Source organism: Danio rerio, chromosome 8 (assembly GCF_049306965.1).
Source record: "Danio rerio strain Tuebingen ecotype United States chromosome 8, GRCz12tu, whole genome shotgun sequence".
NCBI classification, from domain to species: Eukaryota; Metazoa; Chordata; class Actinopteri; order Cypriniformes; family Danionidae; genus Danio; species Danio rerio.
Genome location: NC_133183.1, coordinates 49,320,817 through 49,341,096, shown reverse-complemented (window position 1 = coordinate 49,341,096; position 20,280 = coordinate 49,320,817). Strand labels below are relative to the sequence as shown.

The 20,280-nt window shown below is 45.1% G+C and overlaps 2 long non-coding RNA genes across 2 annotated transcripts in view; one reads left to right on the top strand and one right to left on the bottom strand.

The window, feature by feature from the left end:
* LOC110440018 (uncharacterized) overlaps nt 1-20,280 on the bottom strand; it is a 66,080-nt gene that overhangs the window by 28,436 nt on the left and 17,364 nt on the right. The gene's annotated exons all lie outside the window — the stretch shown is intronic.
* Nucleotides 9,478-13,971, top strand: LOC141375528 (uncharacterized). Its single transcript, XR_012383937.1, has 3 exons — nt 9,478-10,381; nt 10,470-10,635; nt 10,820-13,971. It is a non-coding gene; the product is annotated as an uncharacterized lncRNA (long non-coding RNA).

The following is a 20,280-nucleotide window of genomic DNA, read 5'->3' as shown; positions in this document are numbered from 1 at the left end:
AGTACAGGGAAAGCAAGGAAATGCCATCCTTTTCACTTCAGAGACTATTACAGCCTTCTAAGAGAGTCGATGAGGGTTCTTCCTGCCGTGATCCAGCGATTTCGAGCAAACGAGAGCGTTCTCCCGGTCCAGAGTGTGTACTCGCAGCGGCAGACGGTTGAGCTGGGTTTCTCCCTTGCCTGGCGTTCTTTGGGTCTGGTCCTCCAGAGCGTATAAAGTTGCAACTTCACAAAAAGAGCAACGTCCTTTTCAGGATGGCGCTCCGACCGTGCGTTTCTGGATGCGGTGGTTTCCTATCCCCGGATGATGGGCACGAGCACTGCGTTGCATGTCTGGGGGTCCAACATGTTAATGCGGTGCTTGCGGGCTGTTCATGTCGTCATTGCGATGCCATGACTGTTGCGCAGTTAAGATCGCGGCTAGCCTTTGAAAAAGGGCGAACCACCCCAAATGTCCCCTGCACTGCAGCGGGCACTCGGGCAGATCTGAGGGTTCCAGTGGGAGATAATCCATCGCCTCCGGGCCCGTGGACACCCGCTCCTCCAAACGCTCCATCAAAGCTTCAACGGAGGAAGCAATCTGTCTATACAGATAATAGCCCTTACGTTCGATGACACCGGGGACCAGACATCCACTGCTGCATTGGAGGGTGGGCTTTCATTGTCCTACGGGAATCCAGGCCCGCTCGCCCGCCTCGGGCAGGTGAGCACTGTCAAAACGGATCTTGAAACGGACATATTAGCCGTGCTTTCCTGGCCTGCTTCGCTGAGGGTTGGAGATGGTTTATCCCCCAGCTCCTCGGCTGGACCGACTAGATTGGTGCTGCGTAGAGGACCAGAGTGCTAAGCCTTCGAAGCCTCTCGTCCCCTTCTTCCCGGAGGTGCACAGTAGGCTCACTCAGTCTTGGAGGGCACTTTTTTCTGCCCATGCTGCTTGTCCCTCCGCCCTCACCACTCTTGACAGTGGAGCAGCCAGAGGGTATGAGGCAATTTCTCAGGTCGAGCGCGCGATTACGGTCAATCTTTGTCCGCGTGGCGCCTCTTCTTGGCAGGGTTTGCCTCGTCTTCCGTCCAAAGCCAGTAAGTTATCTGCCTCCCTCGGAGCTAGAGTTTACCAGGCTGCGGGCCAGGCTGCTTCCGCCTTGCACGCGATGGCTACCTACCAGCGCTTCCAAGTGCAGGCGCTGGCCGAGCTGCACGAGGGTGGGTCCAACCCAGGCTTGTGAGCTTCGCACCGCATCCGACTATGCTCTTCGAACTACTAGGTCTGTTGCATGTGCGTTGGGGAGGACGATATGCACATTAGTGGTCCAGGAGCGCCACCTCGGGCTAAACTTGGCTAATATGCGTGAAGTCGACAGTCCGCTTCATTTGGAGAAGAGAGAACTTGCTCTTTCCCCGCTGGAGGGCGGGGCCCCATTTCCAACGGCACTTTTTACTGCCATGAAAACATCAATGAAAGAGCACTTTTCCACTTCCCCGGATGTGACAGCCCGAAATCTGCCAGTCTGGGACGCTATGCTTCTAGCTCGCAGGTCCGGTGCATTTTGCCAGTGGCTCAGGAGCGCTGGGAGGACAGTCTCCTTTTTCCAACCCCTCGAGCCTGCCCTCCGGAGTTTAGGTGCAGAGTGAGAACAAATCTCTCACCTCCAGCTCTTCTGCGGGACCCTCGCGCTTCCCGGATCAGCACACTCACTCTGCGCTGCCCCACTGCTGGTACGTCAGCGATTGTAGCGATGATTCCATTAGCGAGAGCTCTTCCTACCTGGTTGGCGCGGCCAGCCCTTTGCGGTGGCTCATACGCACATTCAGACTCGGCTATGCGATTCAGTTTGTAAAACGGCCACCCAAGTTCACGGGTGTGTATTCACCAGGGTCAGCCCCCTGTCCGCCCCGGTCTTGCGAGAGGAGATTGCTGTCCTCCTGGCGAAGGATGCAATCGAGCCAGTCCCTCCAGCCGAGATGGAGAGCAGGTTTTACAGCCCGCACTTCATCGTGCCCAAAAATAGCGGTGGGTCACGACCAATCCTAGATCTGCGCATTTTAAACCGCTGTCTGCACAAGCTACCGTTCAGAATGCTCACGCAGAAGCGCATCCTCCGGTGCATTCGTCCTCTAGATTGGTTTGCAGCAATAGACCTGAAGGACGCGTATTTCCATGTTTCCATTCTTACTTGCCACCATCAGTTTCTGCCGTTTGTGTTTGAAGGTCGAGCTTGGCAATACAAAGCCCTCCCCTTTGGGCTCTCTCTGTCTCCGCGGGTCCTCACCAAGCTCGCGGAGGGTGCCTTAGTGCTCCTTTGGCTCGCGCGCATCCCCATACTTAATTATCTCGACAACTGGCTGACTTTAGCCCACTCTCGGAGCAATTGATTATGCAGAGACAAGGTGATCTGGTACCTCCACCTGTCGGGGTTTCAGGTCAACTGAGAAAAGAGCAAATGCGCCCCTGTGCAGAGGATCTCTTTTCTCGGGCTGGAACTGGACTCGGTCACCATGGTAGCGCGGCTCTCCGTCTGAGAGAGCTCGACAGCAAAATAGTGGTCCCACTGAAATTATTTCAGAGGCTCCTGGGGCATATGGCATCCGCAGCTGCTTCACGCCGCTCGGATTACTCCATATGAGACCACTCCAGCACTGGCTTACGATCGAGTCCCCAGACGCGCATGGCACGCACGCGCACACTGAGTCTCTGCTACTGCGCTGTCGCCGCGCCCTCAGCCGTTGGAACGACCCCTCGTTCCTACAGGCCGGAGTGCCTCTAGGACAGGCGTCCAGTCATGTTGTTGTTTTAACAGATGCTTCCAGCACAGGCTGGGGGGCTGTGCGTTGCAGGCATGCAGCTGCAGGCTTATGGAATGTAACGCAGATGCATTGGCATATCGCCTGGAACTGGTTGCAGTGTTCCTCGCTCTCCACCGTTTTTTTCCGGTGCTGGAGCAGCAACACGTGCTGGTCAGGACGGACAGCACGGCGGCGGTGGCGTATATTAACCGCATGGGGGGTATTTGCTCTTGCCGCATGTCTCAGCTCGCCCGCCGTCTGCTCCTCTGGAGTCATCCGCGGCTGAAATCGCTGCGTGCCATTTACATTTCAGGCAAGCTCAACCGTGCAGCCGACATGCTCTCACGGCAGCAGTACGACCTGGAGAATGGAAACTCCACCCGAGTCTGTTCAGCTGATATGGGCGCGATTCGGGGAAGCACAGATTGGTCTGTTTGCTTCCCCCGAGATCGCTCATTGCCAGTTGTTCTTTTTCCTGACCGAGGGCTCTCTCGGCACAGATGCACTGGCCCACAGCTGGCCTCGGGGCATGCGCAAATATGCGTTTCCCCCAGTGAGCCTTCTCGCGCAGGTACTGTGCAAGGTCAGAGAGGACAAGAAAAACAGGTTGCTGGTGGCGCTCCTCTGGCCCAACCAGACCTGGATGTCAGAGCTCTCCCTCTTCGCGATGGCCCTCCTTAGATGTGAGGAAGACTTAGGTAACCTACTGATTGCGGTGGTTAATACCGTCACTTGGGCTAGAGCCCCCTCTTTGACCGCGCCTATGCCCTGAGGTGGAGTCTATTCACTGAATGGTGCTTCTCTCACAGAGAAGACCCCTGAAATTTGCCAGATCAGCGTTGTGCTTTCTTTACTCCAAGAGAAGCTGGAGAGCAGTCAGTCGCCCTCCACACTCAAGGTTACGTGGCTGTCATCTCTGCTCTCATGACGCGGTGGCTGGCAGCACCGTGGGAAGGCATAACCTCATCATCCGGTTCCTCAGAGGCGCTAGGCGAATTAATCCACCCCCCCCCCCCCCCCCTCTCATGCCCTCTTAGGATCTCGCCCTCGTTCTCACGAGCCTGCCTCAGATCCCTTCGATCCTCGACTCAGTATCTTTAAGATTTCTGTCCCTGAAGACAGCTCTGCTGGTCGCGTTGATATCGATTAGAAGGTTGGGGACCTGGAGGCATTTTTCGGTTAGTGACTCGTGCCTGTAATTTGGGCTGGCTTACTCTCACGTTCCTGAGACCCCGCCCAGGATATGTGCCCAAGGAGGAGGCAGACCCAGCCCCTTCTTACTTTTTCCAGTTCGCGCTTTGCATATTTATCTGGACCGCACTCAAAGCTTAGATCATCTTAGCAGCTCTTCGTCTGCGCGGTCGGCGGCAGGGAAGTGCCGTATCGAAACAGAGGTTGGCCCACTAAATAGTAGATGCCATCTCTCTCGCCTACAAGAGCCATGGCGAGCTGTGTACCCCGAGAGAGCACTCTACTCGGAACATCGCATCCTCTTGGGCGCGTGCACGCGGCGCCTCTCTAACAGACATCTGTAGAGCTGCAAGCTGGGAGACACCTAATACATTTGCAATCTGCGAGTGGAGCCGGTTTCCTTAAGGGTATTAGGTAACCCTTGGTGATTGAGGAAATAACTCGGTTAAGGTGTTGAAACACGCTTGCTGCGCCTTTCTCCCCAACACGGAGATACGTGCGCTTTTTCATCTGTCAGTAAAGTTCCCCGTTAGGTGAGCCCTGCTCAGCGGAGGAGTCACACGCTGGCCCATTACATTTTAGGTCTGCCCGCCGGTCAGCCCGCGTTTTGGGTATAGGTGCCCGCTATGAGTGATCCCCCCACTAAGCGATCCCATATGCTTTTTCAGCCACGGTGCAGTCCCCCCTCACGGGCAGACCCGTGTCTTCCCTCTCTGCTAACCATCTTATTATATGCGTACTCCCCCTTCTTTTGGCTAGTCCATATATTTTGCCATCATATCTCCCCATTGGGTAGCAGGTGGCCTCCGCAGCGTCTTCCCTATTGGGACTGCGCACTTTCCCAATGTACTGTCGTATTTTCCTAGAATTATCTAGACGCTTGCGACTCCCAAAAAATATATCTAAATCCGTAAAACTTCCTTGAAGTGGGATAAGTAAGGGCCAGGGATTACGTTGGAAGACCGCGCCTCTCTTTGATGCAGGAGCGCTCACGCTATGACTGGCTATCCTCTCATCGGAGGCAAAGGTAAGGTGCAGTCATTATAGCGTTTTCCAGACATTTCCCCATTCGTGGATTAAAATCCACTGATTGCATTGAAGTTCCCCACCCGAAGGGGAACGCTCTGGTTACTAAAGTAACCCTCGTTCCCCGAGAAGAGGAACGGAAATGCTATATAGCATCGCCATAATGACTGTTACTTAGCTGTAAGTGTCAGTCTCTTCAGCTTAAAAGGATAGCGTGTCCTTGCTTTCCCTGTGCTTATATGCGGAGCTAATTGGCAATAAGCTCCAGGTGCGCAAGCTTACGCTGCCAACTCATTTGGCATTTCATTGGCCCGTTATATACTCTTTCAGACGATTGGCTTTCTGAAACGAAATCCCCATTCGTGGATTAAAATCCACTGATAGCATTTCCGTTCCCCTCCTCAGGGAACGAGGGTAACTTTAGTAACCAGAGCGTTCTTTATGCACTATGATCGCTTAACTCTGTGTGGATGGCTTTCCCGCTGTTACCAGTTTGCCCAGTTATTCGCCATGTACAAAGGCGGACTTGAGATGCAGAGAGGAGTTGACGGTGATGAACGCTTCCAGAAAGCAGGTAAAAAAAAACAAAAGGCAAAAATTATTAAACAAGTAAATAACAGGGAGAGAACATGGTAAGATCAGTAAACGTGTTAAAAATCATGTGGCCTTCTTTGGATTGCTTTTGAAAACAGTCAGTTAGCCATTGTTTTTATAGATTCAAAAGAGCCAGTGACCATTGTCTTACATTTCATGAATCACAAAGGACATGTTTTTTTTTTTAATTGTATTTATTGGCTTACTGAATAAAAAGTCAACTCTTATATGCTGTATAGGTCTTATATACTGCAAGGCTGAGAAAAAAAAATAGAAAAAAAATCCCTTTAAAAAAAAATGAAACATGCAGAGATGAATTGTGCACATTAAACAGACAGAATGAATTACCATTTCATTTTAAAAAGTGTATGCTTATACTGTAGTTATCTTCCTTGTTGCAAATGGGCCCAAGTCTACATGTGGCCTCCTAGGGAGTTTACTGAGGCTCCCTAGTGGGCCTCAACCACCTGAATAAGAACTACTTGCATAGATCTTTAAAGAAAAGCTGGAAAAGTTTAAGATGTTTGCTATGGCATGGGAAATGAGAAGCTGTCAGATTCAAAAAGGGAAAAAAAGACATACAGTAAAACTCTGAGCCTTTATATCAGGAAAGTTTATAACTGTACCTGTGTGGGCAATGTGAGTCTGTCTAAACTAATTTATTGTTCCCCTGGTTTTATCTCTATCATTTAATTTCTGTTCACTCCTATAGGCATCTATAAAAGTGCCAAACTATAGTCTTAATTAATGTGAAAGTTAATTATTGCAAAGTTGTTTTTTGTCATTGATCTGTCCTCTGTTACAATAATGATTACTAACAGCACTCAAAGACTTGAGGATTGAGCATCTTTTTATCACAAAATATTCTGTGTGCGTAAAACAGAGGATGTTCCATATGACGGCGCTCAAATGAATCGCCTCATCTTGTTTAGAAACTAATTTATGAATGCTAAGAATATCATATTTGGCAGTTAATCCAAATAAGAGCTTAATTAAATATGTCAAACTGGCTTGTCCCGAAAGCACCTTTGGGAAATGTTTTAATTAAAGGACGCTTTTTTACCCTTATTTGTGTCCAATTACACAATGTTTCTTTTGAATTGCTAAACCATGCGCTGGGATAAATCAATTTTTCTCAGCAGTCATCACAAAAACAATTAAAACGCTGCACCAGATGATGAAACTTTGATTCAGGGCATTCATTTGGAGTATTACAGCTATTATATCCACTAATGCCAGACATTATAACACCGTTCACAATAAGTAACAGTACAACAGTCTTTCATTTAGCTCTTTCTCTAATAGCTAGTCCCACGAGGGGGAAAGAGGACGGCAATGTTCTTTCTGAGTTAAAGGCCACCACAGTGTAATACAGTTTTAAATCACACCCTCACAGGTGAAATTGCGTAACTATATTGAATCTTATTGTTGCAGGCCTCTCTCGGTCCTCTTTCCGCTCGTTCGTCTCTCTCTCTCATCTCTTGACAACAGCGACACATCAACCACGCACTTGGATTTTGTTTGTTCCACCAAATGCTTTAAACAGGCAGCTTTATTCTGCTGCTTTTGGAAAATTATTTCACACAATGTGCTAATGAACGTGTGGGATATAGGTGCTTATTGAAAAGGTGCTTAATCCTTTCATCAAAGTCCATTATCCCCATTATGACACAATCCCATTTATTCAGTAAGAAAACAAAAATGTGAAAACCTCTTTTTGTGAAGACTAACAATATCCATGCCAGCCCTTTGTGGCGTTTTCATTTTACAAACTGTCATCCGAGTTAATTATACAAAAACACAAAGCTTCATATGAATTATGCTATTGAACCGCTGAAAGGAGTATTAGCGCTAGCCTATTAGCTTATGTTGAAGATGGGAAGACTCAAGAAGCTTTTGTGTCCAACTTTCAACCTCCACCCACTGATTTCCACATTTACACTCTCCCACTTCCTGTTATGAAGCCAGAAGTGTACTGTACTGTACGCAAGAACACAGGAGTGATTGCTTGGCAAACTTGGCTTGTTGTACAGAGTTAATGTGCAGTTTTGTGTTACACTGACAAGTGCAAACTTCCTTACCTTTGTTACAGGATATTTTAGCTGTGTATGTTATGTTATTGATATCCCTGCTGAAAAATCCAGCTTAAACCAGCCTAGGCTGGTTGGCTGGTTTTAGCTGGTCGACCAGGCTGGTTTAAGAGGGGTTTTGGCCATTTCCAGGCTGGTTTCCAGCCATTTCCAGCCTGGTCTTAGCTGGTCAGGCTGGAAAATGACCAGCTAAATCCAGTTTGACCAGCCTGGTTTAAGCTGGACTTAGCTGGTTTTGGCTGGGCTCCCAGCCTGGCTAGGCTGGTCAAGCTGGTTTTAGCTGGTCATCTCCCACCCTGACTGATTTTTCAGCAGGGATTCTGTATGTACAACCCTAAATCAGAAAAAGTTGTGACAGTATGGAAAATGCAAATAGAGAAAAGTGATTTAAAAATTTACTTGTGTTTTATTTCTTTACAGACAATATATACAGTACATTATTTGTGTTTCTCACGATTGAGTGTATAGGGTCTTTGTGGTCACATTTTGTGCTTCAGAATGCACCACACGTTCTCTATTGGAGACATGTCGGGACTGCAGACAGGCCACTTGACATCCATTTCTCCCAAAAATACATGAAATACTGATTCATCTGATCAATTTGATCAGCTTAATTTTGGCAGTTTTCACTGGCATCTGTGGATGTAACTATTGTGGTAGTTGACAGTGGTTTGCCAAAGTAGTCCTAAGCCCATTTGGAGATATCGCTTCTAGATGAATGACGATTTTTGATGCAGTGCCGCCTGAGGGATCGGAGGTTATGGGCTTCAGCTATGGCTTGCATATTTGTTCTTCATGCACTGAATCCCTCCAGATTTCTTGAATCTTTCAATTATGTTATGCTCTGTTGAAGGTGAAATATCCAAACATATTTTTTTCTTTCTTTTCGGAGCATTTTCTTTAAACATTTCAATAATTTTCGTTCGTATTTGTTGGCAAACTGACAATCCTCTGCTCATCTTTGCTCCTAAAGGACTAGACTTTTCTTGGATGCTGCTTTTGTACCAAATCATAATTATAATCACCTGTTGACATCACCCATTTCAAATCACATAACTATTTAACCAATTCACCTGATTACTAGCCCTAAATTGTCCCAAAGTTTGTTGGAATGTGTTGCAGGTCTGAATGACTCATAGGATGTATATTTACAAATGAAAATGTCTTTGACAAGACAAAACATGAAACATGTTGTGTTCATATTGTCTACAATGAATACAAGTCTAAGTAAATTTGGAAATCACTACTTTTTTGTTTTACATACTGTATAAAGATTTTCTGATTTGGGTTTATATATATATATATATATATATATATATATATATATATATATATATATATATATATATATATATATATATATGTGTGTGTGTGTGTGTGTCATGCAGACACCAAAGCACATGTCATGGGGCCTGTACCATGAAAACAAATTAGCTTGCTAGCCAGTTAAGTTTAGTCTGATCCAATTCTGGGTTTTAGGTACCATGAAAGTAGCTCAGCTTTAATCTCCCTTGTTGCTATGTTATCTTATCCTCCAATATAGCTGCAATTTAAAGCCTAATTTTATTCAGTTTAAATTCCAGCTATATAAACTTCACATCTTCATATACGGCAACACAATGGCTCTGTCACAGATTCGCTCCCAGTCACTCCCCTCGCTGGCCAGCAGAGGCCGCCATCTCCGGACTTCTAGCATTACATCATCCACTTACGCTGATTGTGCACACACCTGTCCTGAATCTAGCTAACGACCCACGTACCCTATATAAGCCGCACACAAACACTTATTCAGTGCGAAGTCTTGTTTAGCCCTGGCCAGCATTACTGAGCGTTATTCCCTGCCTGATTCCTTGTGTATTACTCCAGCCTGTTTCTGACCCTGCTTCGCCTTCTGCCTGCCCACGATCCACGCCTGATACACGGACTCACGGATGTGTGTTTGCACTTTAGTGCATATTGTATGTTTGAGTGAGAGCTCGACTAATAAATACTGCATAATGGATCCCTCCATGTCAGTCTTCTCGTAACAGAAGACTTCGCCCACCACGGATCCCGCAGCCATACAGGTTTTGTCACATGAAGTCACAGCTCAAGCTCAGGTACTAACCACACATCAACAGCAACTAACGCATTTGACTCAGTTAACAAATGAACTGGTGAAATCTCTGCAAAACCTGCAAGCTGCTTCCACAGCGCAACTCACTGCCAATTACTCTACGAGCCAATCCTTGCTGACACAGACCCAGACTGCCTCAGGAGTTCGTTTGGCATTCCCCGATAAGTTCACAGGTAACCCAGCTAAATGTAAAGGCTTTCTACTGCAGTGTAAGCTGTTCATTGCCCAGCAACCCCATCTATTTAAGGATGAAAATGGGAAAATCGCTTTTGTATGTTCACTGCTCACTGGAAAAGCTTTAGACTGGGCTACTGCAGTTTGGCCAGACAGTAGCCCGATATTTCCCTCATTTAATGACTTTCTCAAACGATTTTGCACTGTGTTTGATCATCCTGAGGGTGGTCGTAATGCTGGTGAGGAGCTTTTGTGTGTACAACAGGGAGATCGACCCGCAGCTGAATTCGCGCTGCATTTTTGCACACTGGCAGCGCAGACAGGCTGGGCTGATGATCCACTCACTACACTCTACCGGAAAGCTTTGAGACCAGAATTGCAAAAGGAGATGGCATATCGAGATGAGGGTAAGACACTGGACCAGCTCATTGAGCTTTCAATCAGGTTAGACACATTACTTCGCACTCGTAACGCTTTGCGCTCTGCCGTTTCCAGCCCTGTATCCCCTGAAACTCCCACGGAGCCCATGCAGTTGGGCAGGACTCGCTTAATCCCCAAAGAACATGAACGGAGGAGGAGGAACCACCTATGCCTGTATTGCGGACTTTCAGGTCATATGAAGATCTTGTGCCCCAACAAACCTCCACCTAAGGCTCTTCCGGTGAGTGCCACCACAGTTTTCGAGACTACCAATGACATTGTGAGCGTTCCTGTCTGTCTAAAATATAAGGAGATTGAGATTTCGACTTTGGCTATGGTCGATTCAGGAGCCGCTGGTAACTTTATTGACTGCAAGTTTGCTTCTGCTCACTCCATCCCTCTAACCTCCTGTAATTCCTCTCTAGCCATCACTGCTATAGATGGGCGCCCCCTGGGGGATGGACACGTAAAGTTCCGAACTTTGCCATTATGTCTTCGCACAGGCTCTCTCCACGTAGAGGAAATCTCCCTCCTTGCTATAGACTCTCCCCGACACCATGTTATACTCGGACTCGCCTGGTTACAACTCCATGACCTTAAGTTTCCTGAAAGACTGGTGAGATTGTTAAATGGAGCAAGAAGTGCTTTACCCAATGTCTACACTCTGTTTCCCCTGTCTAGATCAACACCATATCCAGTATGGAGGACTCCGAAATCTGTCAAATCCCCGAGAATTATCATGATCTCCTCGAAGCTTTTAACAAACAAAAAGCTACCAAGCTCCCACCTCATCGTGAGTACGATTGTGCCATTGATTCATTACCCGGTACCACGCCTCCTCGTGGTCGTATTTTCCCCCTCTCTCAACCAGAAATTGAAGCCATGAACTTATAAATCCCTTCTCCAGCTCCTCAGAGATATACAAGACCGTCTACTTCACCTGCTTCAGCCGGGTTCTTCTTTGTCAAGAAGAAGGATGGGAGTTTGCGCCCTTGTATCAACTACAGAGGATTAAATGAAAATAACCGTTAAGTACCGTTACCCTTTACCCCTAGTTCCAGCAGCCCTTGAACAACTTCGCTCAGCCCAATATTTCACCAAATTGGATCTCCGCAGCGCTTGCAACCTTGTCCGTATCCGCATAGGAGACGAGTGGAAGACCGGGTTCTCTACCATCTCATCTCATTTGACCTTTCATTGTTGAGATCGACGCCTCCAACTCCGGTATCGGAGCCATCCTGTCCCAAAGATCCCCGACCTCAAATAAGCTCCATCCCTGTGCTTTCTATTCCCGTAAGCCGAACCCCGCTGAGAGAAATTATGACGTGGGTAACCGAACTCCTCGCCATGAAGGCGGCTCTCGAAGAGTGGAGACATTGGCTTGAGGGCGCCAAACACGCATTCATCATCATCACAGATCACAAAAACCTGGAGTACATCAGATCCTGCAAGCGCTTGAACCCCAGACAAGCCAGATGGGCGCTGTTCTTTACTCGTTTTGACTTTCAAGTTACTTGCATCTCAGGCTCAAAGAATAAAGGCAGACGTGCTCTCTCGTATCTCTGAGGAGGATACTTCGCTAGAGGAAGTAGAGTCCATTTTGAAGAATCCGCTAATTATAACACCCATCCGATGGGATATTGAACATGAGATAACGCAGGCTTCTGACCAAAACCCCACTCCGCAGGCATGTCCCGAGAACAAGATTTATGTGCCCCCCCTGCTCCGTGAAAGATTGATTGCTGAAGTACATAATCACCCCAGTTCAGGTCATCCAGGCAGCATACTGTTCAACTGATCCAGTCCCGTTATTGGTGGTCGTCCATGAATAAAGACGTGATCAACTTCCTCAAATGTTCCCCTGTCAAATGGCTAAACATTCCCGTCAACGTCCAGCTAGTCTGTTGCAGCCGCTAGAGATTCCCAGTCGCCCATGGTCTCACATAACTATCGACTTTATCACGGATTTACCCCAGTCACAGGGGAACACTACCATTCTCACGGTCGTGGACCATTTTTTCAAAGCCTGTCGTCTCATTGCCATACCCAAATTACTTACAGCTCTGGAAACAGCAGAACTTCTCTGCGAATATGTCTTCCGATACTATGGTCTTCCTGAAGACATTGTTTCAGACTGAAGTCCCCAGTTCACATCTCGACTATGGTCCGCCTTCTTCCAGAACCTCCAAGTAAATATCAGTTTGACTTCCGGCTATTACCCTCAGTCTAACGGACAGACAGAACACCTCAATCAGGAGATCGGTCGCTTTCTACGCACCTACTGTCATTCCAACCAATCAGACTGGAATAAATTCCTCATGTGGGCTGAGTATGCACAGAACTCCCTAAGGAAGGCATCTACAGGTCTGACTCCCTTCCAATGTGTACTAGGTTTTCAACCTCCCCTATTTCCCTGGTCAGGTGAGGCCACAGAACTCCCAGCAGTCGACACCTGGTTCAGAAAATGCAAGGAAGTCTGGAACGCAGCTCACACCCATTTGTCACATGTCATCCGAAGATTCAAGGAGCAAGCCGACCGTCACCGTCGTCCTGGTCCCACGTATTCCCCAGGACAATGGGTATGGCTATCCGCTCGAGATCTTCGCTTGAAACTACCCTGCAAGAAGCTCAGTCCCAGGTACGTGGGTCCGTTTCAAATTGAACGTCAAATATCACCTGTTTCCTTTCGACTGACACTCCCTAACAATTATCGCATTTCTCCTACTTTCCATGTTTCCCTGCTCAAGCCTGCTGTTGGTCCAGCCGAGGCGGATAGGGAGGTGGCAGCTGGTGAACAGGGTCCCCCGCCTCTCATGATCGACTGAGAGGAAGCCTATCAGATGCACGAGATCCTGAGATCCAGACGCCGGGGTGGTCAACTTCAATACCTCATCGACTGGGAGGGGTACGGCCTGGAGGAAAGATCATGGATCAACCGTAAGGACATTCCTGACTCAACTCTGTTGGATGAGTTCCACTTGCAGCATCCGGATATGCCGGCCCCTCGCCCCCGTGGAAGACCCCGGCGTCGAGACTCTTCTCACTTCAGGAGCCGTTTGTTGTGGGGGGCTCTGTCACCGACTCGGTCCCAGTCACTCCCCTCACTGGCCAGCAGAGGCCGCCATCTCCGGACTTCTAGCATGACATCATCCACTTGCGCTGATTGTGCACACACCTGTCCTGAATCTAGCTAACGACCCACGTACCCTATATAAGCCGCACACAAACACTCATTTAGTACGAAGTCTTGTTTAGCCCCGGCCAGCATTACTGAGCGTTATTACCTGCCTGATTCCTCGTGTATTACTCCAGCCTGTTCCTGACCCTGCTTCGCCTTCTGCCTGCCCGTGATCCACGCCTGATACACGGACTCTGATATTCGCTGCCTGCCCACGACCCACACCTGATACACGGACTCTGATACTCGCAGCCTGCCCTCGACCAATGCCTGGTAAACCCCTCTGTGTCAATTTAACGCCAGTCTTGATACTTCACAGACTATTGTTGACGTGTGTTTGCACTTTAGTGCATATTGTATGTTTTGAGTGAGAGCTCGACTAATAAATACTGCATAATGGATCCCTCCGTGTCAGTCTCCTCGTTACAGGCTCAGTGGTTAGCACTGTTGCCTCACAGCAGCAAGGTCTCTGGTTTAAGCTCTGACTGGGTCAGTTGGCATTACTGTGTGAAGTTTTTATGTTCTCCCTGTGTGCTCTCCCACGTAGGTTTCCTCCGGGTGCTCCAGTTTCCCCCACAGACTAATGACATGCATGTATAGGTGAATTAAATAGACAAAATTGGCTGTAATGTATGAGTGTTCATTATGCTGTGATGATCCCTGATGAATAAAGAGACTAAACTGATGTAAAATTAAATCTTCAATTACCCTAAATGAGCAAGCTGTTTTCTTTTAAGCTCTCCTCTTTCATGAACAGCCCTTTTCATCTTACTGTTTAAATGTTTTTACATTCTTCTAATTTTAAAACCCATTATATTTACCTGTGAATTTAATTGCACTTACCCTCTTTCAAGATGTCAATCACAATATCTTTGTTTCAAGGCACATGATTGGCTCACTGATTGTCCCTCTTCATCGCACATCATAATCAAAGCCAGAGTTGACAGAGAAAGTTGATAATCAACATCATGGTACCAAAAAAGCCTGATTACACAGGTTTGGTTTTGTCAGCTCAAATCAAATCCTGTAATCCTGAGTATGTTTAGCCACTATTATAGTTGTAATACTCTTTGTAGAAAAAAAATAACTCTTAGTTTAATTTTAAACCACACTGAACTGAGCAAAACTGAACTGAACTGAAACACTAAAACTACCCTGATCTAGTTACTATGACCATTTAAGTGAAGCTGCTTTGACACAATCTACATTGTAAAAGCGCTATACAAATAAAGCTGAATTGAATTGAATAATTTTCTATTTAGTTTGCATATATGTGGATTAGTGATGGCTGCTTTTGAATTTCTATTCTCTGCTTTGTCAGAGATTGCCACAGTGGAATAAACCTCCACTGGTAATTGTTTTACACAGCAAATGACCTTCCTGCCACAACTCAGCATTGACAGTACAACCCTCAATGCTGGGAAACACACACTATGGCCTATTTACAGTAGTTTATTAAATTCCGCTATACATTGGGCTGTGGGGGAAACCAGAGCTGTCAGAGGAAACCCATGGGAACACGGGGAAAATGTGAAATCTCCACACAGAAAGGCTTCCTGGTTCATCTGAGACTCGAATAAGTAACCTTCTAACTGCGAGGCAACTATACAAGCTACTTAGCCACCTTGCCGCTACATACAAAATCTTACAAATCTATTGTTTCGAATTAGTGGTTCACAATTATAATAAATCACAAACCTAATTCCAGCTATTCTCCACTGAACCCTTGTCTACCTGTTTTTCTTGGATTATTTTTTTTATCTTTTACATAATGAATGTCATTCTCTTGCACAAAGCATGCCTCCTGATTCTCTGCTTTAAGAATTAATGCATATTTCATTTCATTCTCACACATTTCACAATGTAACAATGTGTGAAACTGAGATTGTGGAACTAAAGCGCCTGCTGCAGAGTAAAAAAAAAAAAACATAATCTACCTGAGGGCTGTTGACAGATATGCGTGTTACAGGTCCTTTTTCAGGTTAAATATCTAGTGTGTTAATAGGGCCTTATGTTCAAAAATAGAGATAAGTTTGAGAGCAAGCGACACTGATAAAAGATAATAGTCACGATGGAGGAGCATGATTTACTCTCATAACAGAAAACACTTTCATCCACTCAAGTTTGTTTGTCCTACTTCCACATTCACAAGTTAGCAGAGGAGCAGCTGACTACTGTTTTAGCACTGTTACATGGGGAGATGATGATATCTTTCACTTCATTAAACACAACAGCCGCCCTGTCATCTTTTTCCTGTAGCGTCTCACCAGAGCACCTAAAAGAACAAGAAACAATTAAACAAATGGCCCAGAAGACTTCTGCATTCTCCCTTGCTTGAATATGATATATCATGAATGTGAATATAGTATCTGATTAAAGTACCTTATTTATAGTATAGTTGGCCATTAGTTGATTCAAGCTGGTTTAAGTACATTAACTCTTTGATGTGTACAATCACAATGGTTTGATCAGTCTAGGCCGGTCAATGGAGTGTTTGATCACACCTGTGTGATAAGGTAGTTTTTTGCATCAAGTATGGCACTTGTCATATATCATTTATAAGTGTTTCAAACAAATAATGTATATTATTCCTATTATTGCGAGGTAGATTCTGTTTTTTACTCTGCAGCAGGTGCTTTAGTTTCACAATCACAGTTTCACACATTGTTCCATTGTGAAATGTGTGAGAATGTAATGAAATATGCATTAATACTTAGAGCAGAGAATCAGGAGGCATGTTTTGTGAAAGAGAATGACAACAGCCGCCCTGTCATCTTTTTCCTGTAGCGTCTCACCAGAGCACCTAAAAGAACAAGAAACAATTAAACAAATGGCTCAGAAGACTTCTCCATTCTCCAACTTATCCAGCACATGTTTTACACCACGGATGTCCTTCCAGCTGCAACCCATCTCTGGGAAATGTCATATATCATTTCTAAGTTTTTTCAAATAAATAACGTATATTTGAGCTTCCAGACAATTGAATAACCCTGTACTCGCAAAAGATACGGAAAAGATTTACAGACTGAAAAAACAAATGCTGATATTTATGGACACATTAATAATTATTTTAAAAACATACACACTGTTTAGGTTACTACATATACTCTATTATTTGTCTTAATAAACAGCCACTTATTTTAAGTGAAGTTTATTTTTAAACTAATTGCAAGAGGATCACGTGCTTATGATTGCTAGTGGCTGGATCCACATTATCCAATTTTCAATGCACCAATCAGACAACTCCTAAGCTACTACTAATACCCTGGGTTACGTATCACTCATATCTTCGTTTTAAAGAATCCCTCTTCCACCACTACTCCTCCTTCTTCCTAGATGAGTGACTCGGTGGTCCAGTGCTTAGCAGTGCTGCCTCACAGCAAGAATATGTTTGGATCCAGGCTTTACCAAACCAGCAGATGTTTCGGTGCAGAGTTTGCACTTTCTCCCCGTGCTCACATAGGTTTCCCCGGGGTTTCCTCCCATTGTCCAAAAACATGCAACTTAAGATAATTGACTAATACAAATCGGCACTATAGACATGTTCCTAGTAAAAAGTTATCTCTTAAGAGTCTTGCAACAGGAGGGAGCCCCGGGCTCGAGGATCTTATGAGCTCAGGGCTCACTCCCGGGACAGCATGCCAAGCAAGCTTTATAATCAATCATCAGCTAAGTGTAAACTCTCGAAATGGATTTTGGGAGAAGTTGATAAATTTACACGTTGTAAACCCAGCAGTTCTAATCTCTCCACTGCAAGGTGCATGGTGGCAGCCATCACCCATCATGGATCACATAATATGATTATTATTAACTATGTTTAAATGATGATACATATTCCTAAATGAGGATCAGTATATCAGATGTTTCAAAATATAATTAGTATTAATCATGGGATTGTGGTGTTTAAATTAAATGGTATTTAAAACTTACACATTAAAAGGTTAATAGTCATCTGCAATAACCAAGGAATCGGCACTGGTAGATGAAGCTTAAAAAAGTGAGTGATTGCTCCATATTTTAAATTTCTTTACAGAGAGGTCATCTTTTGATTTTTGAATGGTTGTACACAATCACATGATGTGATTTTGCATGTCAGAGTTCACCAAGCTTTAACTTTCCAACCCAGCAAATTGTGAAACTTGTCGCATTAACTTCCGTTTCCGGTTTGCCGCATTCGCATGCATATGAATCGAAGTCTATGGAGAGAAAAGTCCAGTGTGACCATGGCTTCAGCTGTTATAAGCTGGTTGACCATATTGAACCAAGCGTAATTTTTTAACTAGATAGTTAAGCCAGTTTTGAATTTTTTTTCTCAGTTTTAAAATGATAATTGGCCACTGCAAACTTTTCAATTACTTTGAATTAGCATTAGATTACTACCACCTGGCCATGTTCATGTTTAATACACATTCTAAAAAAATATTGGTTTAAAAACAACTAAATTTGAGTTTAGATGCTAATTGGTGTAGATGCTAGCTAGAAATTGATTGGTTTAATGTCAGCATTAGCAGGTCCAAGCTAATAAGCAAACCTGCATTATCAGCAGTGGTGGAAATAGTACTGAAAAATCATACTCAATTAAAGTACCATTACTTGTGAAATGTGGTGCAAGTAGAGTAAAAGTATCTGTTGTAAATATTACTCAAAGTATGAGTAAAAAGACCTTTCAAAAGTACTCAAGAGTTGTGAGTAGTGAGTATTACGCTCTTAAAAGCTGATGCGTTTACATGTTATTTGTGCATGTGTGTAAACTAGGGATGGGAAGATTAATCGATATGTATCGATACGCGGTCATGCGCGTGCACGATGCGAGTGCATCGGTTGAGCAGCAGAGGATAAATGAAATTTTGGAAGCAAATCGAGATGCATCGGTTTTTGCGAGATGCATCGGTTTTTCCAAGATACACCTTATATTTTTAATATAGAATGTATTTTTTTATTTATTAACAAGTGTTGTCGACCTGTTTTTGGCGCATAATTTAATCGACCTACATAAAGTAAGCCTTAGCAACGGATTTGCGGATGTGTACACTTACACTACAACTCAGTGTATTAGGTGTGCGGATGAAGCTAGTGGTGCGCCCTCAGAAAGCGCGAGAAGCAAAACAAACATTTTATTCCCCACTGAGTTTTAAATCTAAAGTATGGCAACATTATGGATTTAAGGATGGACGACTTGACAGGACAGATGCAATTTGCATAATGTGCCGCGCATTTATAAAATACGCGGGCAGTACGAGTAATCTGAAATCTCACTTGAAGCGGCGCCACGGTGTTGTTGTAAAAGCATCTTCCAGTGTTCCTGCATCCCCGGCTTCCTGCACTGCTTCACTGTAGCTACCAGCTCCAAAAGTGGTGAGAAAAGCATTGCAAGTTTTTTTTCCATGCGCAACAGTTTTGTGCGCTCTATGCCAATAACGGATGTTATTGCATTGTTCATCTGCAGGGCCGGAGCAAGCTGAACTGCTGCTCTAGGCAGAGGACGATCACGCCGCCCTCAACCCCAATGTGAAAACGAAAGTGACCGGTTATGAAAATGAAGTGACGTGTCGAGGACCTCTAATCTGCCGCCCTATGCGCGGATATAACTGAGGACGCGCGGGTGTCGCGGACCTCTATTCTTCCGCCCTATGCGCGGATATAACTGAGGACGCGCGGGTGTCGCAGACCTCTATTCTGCCGCCCTATGCGCAGATATAACTGAGGACGCGCGGGTGTCGCGGACCTCTATTCTGCCACCCTATGCGCGGATATAACTGGGTGTTGCGGACGCCGCCCTCTCTATACTGCCGCCCTAGGCGGCCGCCTAGGTCGCCTCTATGGACGTGCCAGCCCTGTCCATCTGCAAAGATATTCAGCCTAGTGTCACGGAGAACGAAGGTTTTAAACACCTCCTCCTGTTAATTTTTAATTAATTATAATAATAATATTAATAATAATAATGATAAAAATAATGGGTGTCACGGTGGCACAGTGGGTAGTTTGACCACCTCACAGCAAGAAGATTGCTGGTTTGTTATATTTTTATTAGCCTGTTGTTTACAGTGACAGTGATGTTTCAAAGCAGCATAACACTGCTAGTTCACGACCTTAAGTTTTGAATATTCAGTGGCAAAATATATCTTTGTAAAACTTGTTTTCATAGTTGAAAAGTTAAATCACAATTCTTGTTGTGCAATGCTAAACCTTTATGTTAAAAGAGAGCACATATATATATTTTAATATATATTGCACTTATACATTCTGTTTATCTTGAAAATACTTAAATAATATGTGCTATATGTTCTAAAATGGCCCTCTACTGTAAACTGACACTCTGGCTCTGAGAGAAAAGCCAGTTTGTAAAAAAAATCTTGGTTTTGCTTGGTTAATAAATAATCAAACTCATTCAATGGCACAGCATCCTCTTTTACATAAATCTCATAAACTTGATTTAATTAGTTAGTGCTGAATTATCGCATTGTATCGTGATATGGGTGTGAATCGTATCGTGTTGCATCGCAATATGTCACAAATGTATCGCTAATATATCGGATCGTATTCTTTGTATCGAGATGCGTATCGGATCGGCATTATAGCTTAGATGCCCAACCCTAGTGTAAACGTAACATTCTGTAGTGCATTTAGTCATTTCCCAGCAGGCACATGTCATAAGATGTTATTATTAGGTTAGATTTAGGTTGTGATGTCAGGTGACCAAAATTCAAG